We start from the raw sequence: 9,094 nt of genomic DNA, 5'->3' as shown, positions 1-9,094 counted from the left end.
GCTCCTCCTGACCCTCCCCTTGTACTTCTGGCTTCTCTTGCTCTCCTACCACAGGAAGCTCCAATTTGGATCTGCTTCTAACTTTTCTTTCTTTTCAGCCAATTTCACAGCATTCTTTCAACAATTTGCTCCCTGAGCTGTTAGTCTTCTCTTCCTCTGAAGCTGCTGTGCATCCTGTCCATGAGAGAGACCCTTCTTTCAACCCCACAAGGACTTCTTTATGTGGCTCATCTCTAGCCAGGAGAAGCGAAGCATCAGACCAAGTCATGTGTGCTGCATGCCCATCATATGCAGTTAGGAGTTCTCTCCACTTAATTTCCTCACTTCCCACCCCATGGTTCCCTTTCCTTTGAAGTCCCACATATTTGAAAATATTCTCTCTAGAAGGATTTTAGCTCACTGCAAACCCATTTCCTAAAAGATATCTATATTTTTGCTTTGCTTATCTTATTAAAGCACAAGGCACTTAGATTTCTACACAATATCCTCCCTAGTGACCACTTATTCAAGCATCCAATTTATGTTAAAAGGGGATTCAGTGCAGTGGCGATTTTAACGTGGTTTATACCACATTAAAAAGTGGACTGGTCACTTTAAATTTAAGCTTGAGCTAAACACTAGATCACATTCTGACCTTGTAATTATCTACTGGAATACGGCCAATGGGTGTCTTTGAGTGACTTTTGCTTTTATTTATGTTAACAAAAGGTTGAGGAAGTGAAAATCAATTATTAGAGGCTAGACCCCAGCTCCACTTTTGCCCTGGCTGTGATGTATGAGACTTCACTAATCATTTGAAATCTTGGTTCTGTAACTTTACCTATATAGGCTTCCTCCTGGAAGGCATGCATACCTATTTGGGTAGGGATTTCATCTTAGGAAAGGGATTTCCTACCCACCACTCTCCACAGAGCCTCCTGGACTTCTTCATTTCTTAGACTACACACAACAGGGTTTAGTAAAGGTGTGATGACAGTGTAGGTCACTGAGATCATCCTTGGTGTTCTCTGACTTGGGCTTGGGGAAGGGAGTGGAGGCACAGCCGTAGTGGACCATGACCACAGTGAGGTAGGAGGCACAGATGGCAAAGGTCTTCTTCCGGCCCTCGGTGGAGGCGATCTTGAGAATGGTGGAAATAATGAGGACGTAGGAGATGAAGAAGGTTGCAGGGCCTGTAATGACCAAGATGCTGATAATTAAGGTCAGGATATCCTTGATGATTGTGGTAGCACAGGCCAGGTCCAACACAGGTTGAACATCGCAGAAAAAATGCTCAATCAGTGCTTTGCAAAAGGGCAGTCTGAAAATGGCCACAGCCTGAACCAGCGAGAGTGAGAACCCCATGGCACAGACTGAGGATGCCAGCCTGGCACAGACCCTCCAGTTCATGATGATCGAGTAATAAAGTGGGTGGTAGATGGCCGCATAGCAAGCGTACCCCCTTACTGCCAATAGGAGGCAGTTGGTGATGGCAAAGCCAAGGAAGAAAAAAAGCTGAGTCCCACAGCCCTCCAGGGAAGTGGATTGGCTCAGACCTACAAGGCTGGAAAGCATGCGAGGGATGATGACCAGGGAGTAGAAAGTCTCTGATAGGAGATGACACTTAGAAAGAAGTACATGGGGGTGTGGAGGTGATGGTCAATGCAGATTACAGTAACAATGATGACATTGCCAGCCAGAGTTAGAATATACAGGGTGAGAAACGCCACAAAGAGTGTGAGCTGATGTTCTTGGAAGTTGGAGAAACCTTGGAAAATAAACTCTCTTACCTCTGTGTGGTTGGCTGTGCTCATTGAAGATCTCAGGTCTGAAAGACAAAGTCAGCACCATCTCTTTGGACCAGAGACTGCCCTGCCCTCTGGTGAGCACACTGTCCAGAGCAAAGATTCAACACCACAAAGACCCAGTTCAAAACTTCATGAATCAACTGCCTTTTCCAGGGGCACGGCAGACTAGGTCCTAGAACTGGAATTAAAGATACAGAGAATTCGGGCTTCCCTGGTGGCACAGTTGTTAAGAATCTGCCTGCCAGTGCAGGGGGCACGGGTTCAAGCCCTGGTCCAGGAAGATCCCACATGCCGCGGAGCAACTAAGCCTGTGCACCACAACTACTGAGCCTGCGCTCTAGAGCCCACGTGCCACAACTACTGAAGCCCAGGTGCCTAGAGCCCATGCTCAACAAGAGAAGCCACGGCAATGAGAAGCCTGTGCACCACAACGAAGATTAGCCCCCACTCACCGCAACTAGAGAAAGCTCGCACATAGCAACGAAGACCCAACGCAGCCAAAAATAAATAAATAAATTTATTAAAAAAAAAAAAAAGATACAGCGAATTCGAGCAACACTATTTAAAAGTTTGAGGTAAAGCATTCTTGTCGAGTCCTCCTGGGTCATGTAAAAAATGACAACCTATGTATGGCCCATGAAATTGGTCTCAAAATTTTCTTAAAACTGGATTTTCTTAAAATGTAGACCACAGTCTCAGGCCACAGTGTAATTAAGTTAGAAATTGTCACAGAAAGGAACTTGAAAAATTACAAATAGTTGATAATCTAACCAATGGTTCAAAGAGGAACTAATAATGGAAGTTAGAAAATATTTAGAATTAAAGAATAATAAAAGAATCATGTGCCAAAACATGTACAATGCATTTGGAACATAATTAGAGGGAAGTTTGTAGTTTAAAATGCTTGTTTGTTACAATTTTTTGTTAAAGGCTGAAAATTAATGAGTAGAGCATCCATCCTAAGAAGTTATAAAACTAAGATAAAAAAAGACAGTAGAAGGAAAAAATAATAATGACACAATGTTAATGATATATAAAAGAAAGATAAAACAGACAAGGTCCACAAGGGTAAAAGTTTATAAACTTTAGGTAAACTGCTAGAGAAACTGACCAAGAAAAAAAAAAGGAGGACATAAACTCTAGTATGAATTAATAAAGGGGCACAATAACAGAAGTTTCAGACACAAAAAGATGAAAAGCAACATTATGAACAACTTAATATCAATACATTTTTAAACTTCAATGAAATGGATGCATTTCTAGAAAAATAATTACTTACCAATATTGAATGAAGAAGAAGATTCTTGAAAACTATTGGAAATAAAGACAGTAATGAAAAATCTACTAATAAACCTCCAGGCCAAGAACAATTTACCAGTATGTGCTATAAAACATTCAAGGATAAATTAATTTCAGTCTTACACAAACTATGTTTGGTAATAGAAAAAGAGGGTATAAGGGAGCAAAAGAGACCAAAATGTGTCTCTTTAGCATGAGAATTAATTTAGGCTGATTATTTTTTTTTATAAATTTATTTATTTATTTTTGGGTGCATTGGGTCTTCGTTGCTGCGTGCGGGCTTTCTCTAGTTGCTGCGAGTGGGGGCTACTCTTCATTGCAGTGCATGGGTTTCTCATTGCAGTGGCTTCTCTTGTTACAGAACATGGGCTCTAGGTGTGTGGGCTTCAGTAGTTGTGGCACGTGGGCTCAACAGTTGTGGTTCATAGGCTCTAGAGTGCAGGCTCACTAGTTGTGGCACACGGGCTTAGTTGCTCCGTGGTATGTGGGATCTTCCTGGACCAGGGCTTGAACCCGTGTGCCCTGCATTGGCAGGCAGATTATTAACCACTGTGCCACTAGGGAAGCCCTAGGCTGATTATTTTTAAGGTCCAAAGACTCAGGAAGAATCTTTGACCTTTCCTCTAACTGACTAAAAGAATGTAGATGGATGACTTGTTCCAGGAAGGGAGCTAGCACGATAGATAACTATGGTATGAACCAGGTATTGTAGACAGGGAGGAACCTAGCAAAGTCTGCTTTTTAAAATTTCTGGCTCCCATTGTTTCTGCCTGGCCCAGCAAGCATTTGTTTACCAAACATTTGCTTTTCCATCTCCTTGTGAATTGCCTTTCTCTCCTTTGAAGTCTCAAACCACTACTCCCAACATTCTCTTTTTTCTTTGGCTGCAGATGGTATTTAAGATGAGGGTTATAGCCATTTTGGTGAATTACTCAGTTTTCCTGAATCTCTCCCATGTATACATGTTATTAAACTTTTGTTTGGTTTTCTCTCGCTAATATGTCTCAGGTCAATTTAATTCTTAGACCAGCCAGAAGGACCTTGAAGAGTAGAGGAAACTTCCTTCCTGACTAGGGAATACTCCTCACCTCATTTTTTGCAGCTGGAATTATCTTGACACCAAATTTATCAGGCCAATCTCATGCACAGAAATAGATACAAAATTCTTAAGCAAAATGTCACCAGACCAAATCCAACAATGTATAAGATGGGTATGTGACCAAGTTGGTTTTATTTTAGGATGCAAAATTTGTTTAACATTAAAGCAGTCCAGTTATGTATTTCCTCACGTGAATTGTTTAAAGGAAAAGAGACATGATTATTTCAATAGCTGCCAAAAAGCATTTTTAAAATTCAGTGTCTACTTATAAGAGCCCTTAGTAAACAAACAATAAAAGATTTTCTTTAAGCTGATAAAACATGTGTAGAGCAATTCTTCAGCCAACATATACCTAGAGGTGAGATACTGAAGGATTCTCTTTAAGATTAAGAACAAGATAAGGATGAACTGCTTTATCCACTTCTCTTCAACATTGAATATTGAATATTCTAGAATATTCTAATTTCTTACCCAGTAAGGCAAGAAAAAAGGAATTAAAAATACAAGGATTGAGAAGGAAGAAATTCTTTATAGATGATGTGGTTGTGAACATAGAAAATCTAAGAGAAGCTACTGATAAATTATTAGAATTATTAAGAGAGCTTAACAAGCTTTCTGGTATAAAATTTATATATTAAAATTCATCACATTTCTGTACTTAAACAAATTGATAGCAAATTAAATTTAAAAGGGCTATCATTTATAATAGCTTAAAAATAGAAAATACCTAGGAATGAAGACCTTTATTAAGAAAATTATAAAACCTTAATAATGAACAATAAAGAGGACTGAAATGAATGGTGAAATACACAATGCTTATGAATTGGAAGACCTAATATTATGAAGATTCCAATTAATCAAAAATCCATGAATTCATACTCTATGAATTCTGTGCAATTCAATCAGAATTCCAAATGGATTGTTTTTGGTTGGTTGTTTGTTAGATTGACAACTGATTCTAAAATTTATATGGAAGTACAAAGATCCAAGAGAAGCCAAAACACTCTAAAAGGAGAAGAAGAAGAAGAGAGGGTTGCCTTTCAAATACCATTACTTATTATAAGGCTATAGGAATTAAGAAGGTGTGGTATTGTCACAGGGATAAGTGGTCACACTAATGGGGAAAAAATGGAGTTCTGGTATATGGAAACTCTTTGCACCAGAGCTGGCATTGCAGATTGGTGGAAAGCACAGAGTCATCAATTAATGGTCCTAGAATAGTTGGTTTATCCATATGGGAAAAAATGAAATTAGATTAACTTACACCATTTAAAAAAAAATCAGTTTCAAGTGTATTAAAAGGAAATGAACAAAACGTCCTATGAAATGTCTAGAAGATAATATATGAGAATATTTTAAAAATTTGAGATAGTAGAAGATACAAAACATAAAAGAAAATAATGATAAATTTTATTCCATGAAAATTAAGTTCTATTTTTCAAAATAAGTCACATGAAAAGAAAAAGGTAGAAACCAGAAAAACATTTACAATAAAATAACAGATAAAATACTAATATCTGGAACATCTAAAAATCAAAAAGATCAGCTTAATATAATGATAGTTTGAAAAGAAAACAGGAATTTTATATGAGAGGAAATACAACTGGCATGTGAACAGATTTTTAACATCATGAATAGCCAGGGAAAAATAAGACCGCAGACCACAAGCTAAGACCACAGACCACTTCACACTTATCAGATTGCAAAAAATCAAAACTATCACAGATATAGAGTAATGGAAGCTCCAGTTCCCTGTTGAAGGGAATGTAAATTGATAAAATTATTTTTGGAAAACAGGTAGAAATTACCTGTCAGAGCTGAAAATGAACATATCCTATGCAATTCTACCATTAGATATTTAACCCAGAAAAACTAAAGAATCACAGGCAAGAAGATTAAAGCAAGTTTGTTTATTATAGAAAAATAAAACTGAAACAAACCATGTTTTTCAGAAGAAGAAAGGATATTTAAATTGAAGTAAATTCTTACAATGAAGTATTATAGAACATTGAATGAATTAATTATAAAGCTGGGGTGGGCAAACTACAGCCCATAGGCCAGCTGCGCTTGTAAATAAGGACTTATTAAAACACAGTCACACCCATTTTTTATGTATTATGTGTGACCGATTTTGCACTAAAATAGTAGCGTTAAATAGTGGCAACAAAGACTGTATGGCCTGCAGAGACTAAAATATTTACTAACTGATCTTTTACAGAAAACGTTTGTTGACTTCTGTTAAAGATCATTAAAGGTACTAATTACATTTTCATGAACCAACACGGATAAATCTCAAAATCATAATGTTGAATAATAGAAGCAAATCAAAGATTGTATACATATGTTTGTGTGTGTATTCCATTTATTTAATGTTCAAAAGAAGGCAAGATTAAATAATATATAGCTTAGAAATAAAAAATATGTACTGTAAAGCAGTATATTCTTTAAAAACATGGGAAATTAAAAACATGGAAATTCTGTAACATAAAATTCATGATAGTGACTATCTGGCATATATTTGAAGTACTTGAAAGTATCTGAAGTATTTGAAAGGAGCATATGTGAGGCTTCTAGCTTTATGGTGATGTTCTGTTTCTTAGTTTTGGCAGAGGGTACCTAGGTATTTGTTTTGTTATTTTTCTTAAAATGTGCATTTGTTTTAATGAACATTTAAATGCACACCACATTTTACAATAAAAATTTTAGTGTTATACATCAAGAAAAGTGTTTATGATATTGTTAAATGGAAGAAATGTTACAAAATAGTAAAGGTCATATGATCCCAATATTGTAATGAAAAGCAAAGATATATACCCACATAAATGTGGATATGTATGTACAGGAAAAAGACTAAGAATATAGAAATGAATATATGTGTCATCTGTAAACAGAGACTAATACTAATATAATATTTTTAAAAAATATATTCAGCTTTTAAATGATGCATATGAAAAATTTTTAATTCAATGGAAAATAATAGGTTAAAAAGCAGGATATGGTATGGTATATGCAGAATTATCTCAACTAATTGAAAGTATGAATACAGAGAAAGCTAAATGGAAATCATTGAAATGTTAGTAGTGCATGATTCTGCATGGTATAACTCTGGGTGAATTTCTACTATCTCCTGAATTTTTCAAAATGTCTGTGATGAATATGTACTACTTAGGCAGTGGGGTGGAGGATAGGTTTAATTTTTTTAAGCCTCCCTTGAGGTCATTCTTATCACCTACTTTCTAAGTATCCCTCCAGTCTTGGTTCTATTGGCATTTTTCATTCTCATATGATGGCACATCACATTCAGTTGAAATTATTTATTATCTAACTTTTCAACTACATTGCAAGCTTTTTGATGACAGAGATCATACTTAGTCATTTCCACATACCCAGAACCTAGCCCAGTATTTGCCATTTCTTTAGCCCAGTATTTGCCATTTCTTAAGCTTTTGATAACTATGCAAACCAATAAATGAAGTAATACTCTCGAGGTACTTCTAGTCTAGAGGAGGAGACCCATACCTCTGCCAGATATATACAGCAGTGCTGCCTTGGGCACATGGAAACCAGGACAAAGTATTGAAGTCAGAATCTTGACTTAACCCCATTAAGTTGCAGAAATTGAGAGACTACCAGAGGAAAAAGATATGAAAGAACAATATAGGAAAACATGAAAAACTATTATCATTAAGAAGAGACATAGATAATGCATCTGGATTTAGTTTTCCAATCCTTAATCTGACTTTTGGTGAACAGCTCTTTTCTCCAAAAAGATGGTAGAAAATTATGCAAAATTTTGGCATTTTACAGTTTCCTTTATTCGTCAAAGTAATAATACATCTACTACCCAAAAATAACTATGTGGTAGAAATGTGAGGATGCTTAATCCAAAAAGGACGAAGGTGTTGCCTAATATCACATATTTAGTTCATGGCAGAGAGAATTTGGGAACCCAGCTCTCTTTACCTTGTACTCTGAGCCCTCTGCTTTTGAAAGACCTCAATACTGGAGGGAAGATGTTCTTTCTGTCTCAGCTGAGATACTGATACATGTAACACTGATACACAGAATTTGATGAGCCTTCTCTAGGAAGACATTTAAAAAAAGAGGAAATCACTTTATCTTGTTCTGGGTTGTTTTGATGTCTCTGTGAAGAGACAGGGGCATGGGTTTGATACGTATTGCCTAATTTCCTTTTAGTTCTTAACATAGTTACTACTGTCTGGTGGAAGGGCAAGACTCAGAAAAACACAGTATTTCCTTTATTTGTTTTCTTCTGCTGCAAGGCTAGCATCTATCTGTCTAGAAACTCCAGCTTCAGCCCCATTCACATCCACATCCCACATTCCACAAACACACACACACACACACATACATACACACACATAGAGATTATGTCAAGCATAGTTCTCTGGAAGTAGTGATCTGGATGCCCCCATGTAACATTGCTGGATGAGAGCAGGGTAAAGAACCTGACCCAGGATTGAGCATAATAAGTAAGGGGAGTCAAAGCAACATATAGACCTCAAAATCTGATGGAACAATAAAGTTGGCCCTTACACTCTGAATGTCTGAGTTAGTTTTTGCATTTACATTTACTAATGCACATTTGATTAAAATATACTATATGCTGGCCTATTAAGACACTCTGCATAACTTACAATTTAGAATTACCCTACAAGGAAATAAAATACATACTCCCATTTTATAGATGGATAATTTGAAGCTGGGAAGGATAAACTACTTGTCAGACTCACATATCTAGTAATTGACAAGACCAGCTGTGAAACACAGTATGTGTGACTCCAAATTCTACATGCTTTCGTTGAGTCAAAACTCTACTGAATGAATATTCAGGAATGAGTTTCCGGTTAGAGGGGAAGAAGACAACAACTGTATGAAAAATGCCTGA

At 36.7% G+C, this 9,094-nt stretch overlaps 1 pseudogene; it reads right to left on the bottom strand.

Moving 5' to 3' along the window:
- Window positions 1-875: 875 nt before the first annotated feature.
- Window positions 876-1,793, bottom strand: LOC137761370 (olfactory receptor 10J1-like; annotated as a pseudogene).
- Between the last annotated feature and the right edge of the window lie 7,301 nt (window positions 1,794-9,094).

Source organism: Eschrichtius robustus, chromosome 3 (genome assembly GCF_028021215.1).
Source record: "Eschrichtius robustus isolate mEscRob2 chromosome 3, mEscRob2.pri, whole genome shotgun sequence".
In the NCBI taxonomy this organism is placed as follows: domain Eukaryota; kingdom Metazoa; phylum Chordata; class Mammalia; order Artiodactyla; family Eschrichtiidae; genus Eschrichtius; species Eschrichtius robustus.
The sequence above is the reverse complement of the archived record's forward strand: the minus strand, read 5'-3'. Positions and strand labels throughout refer to the sequence as shown.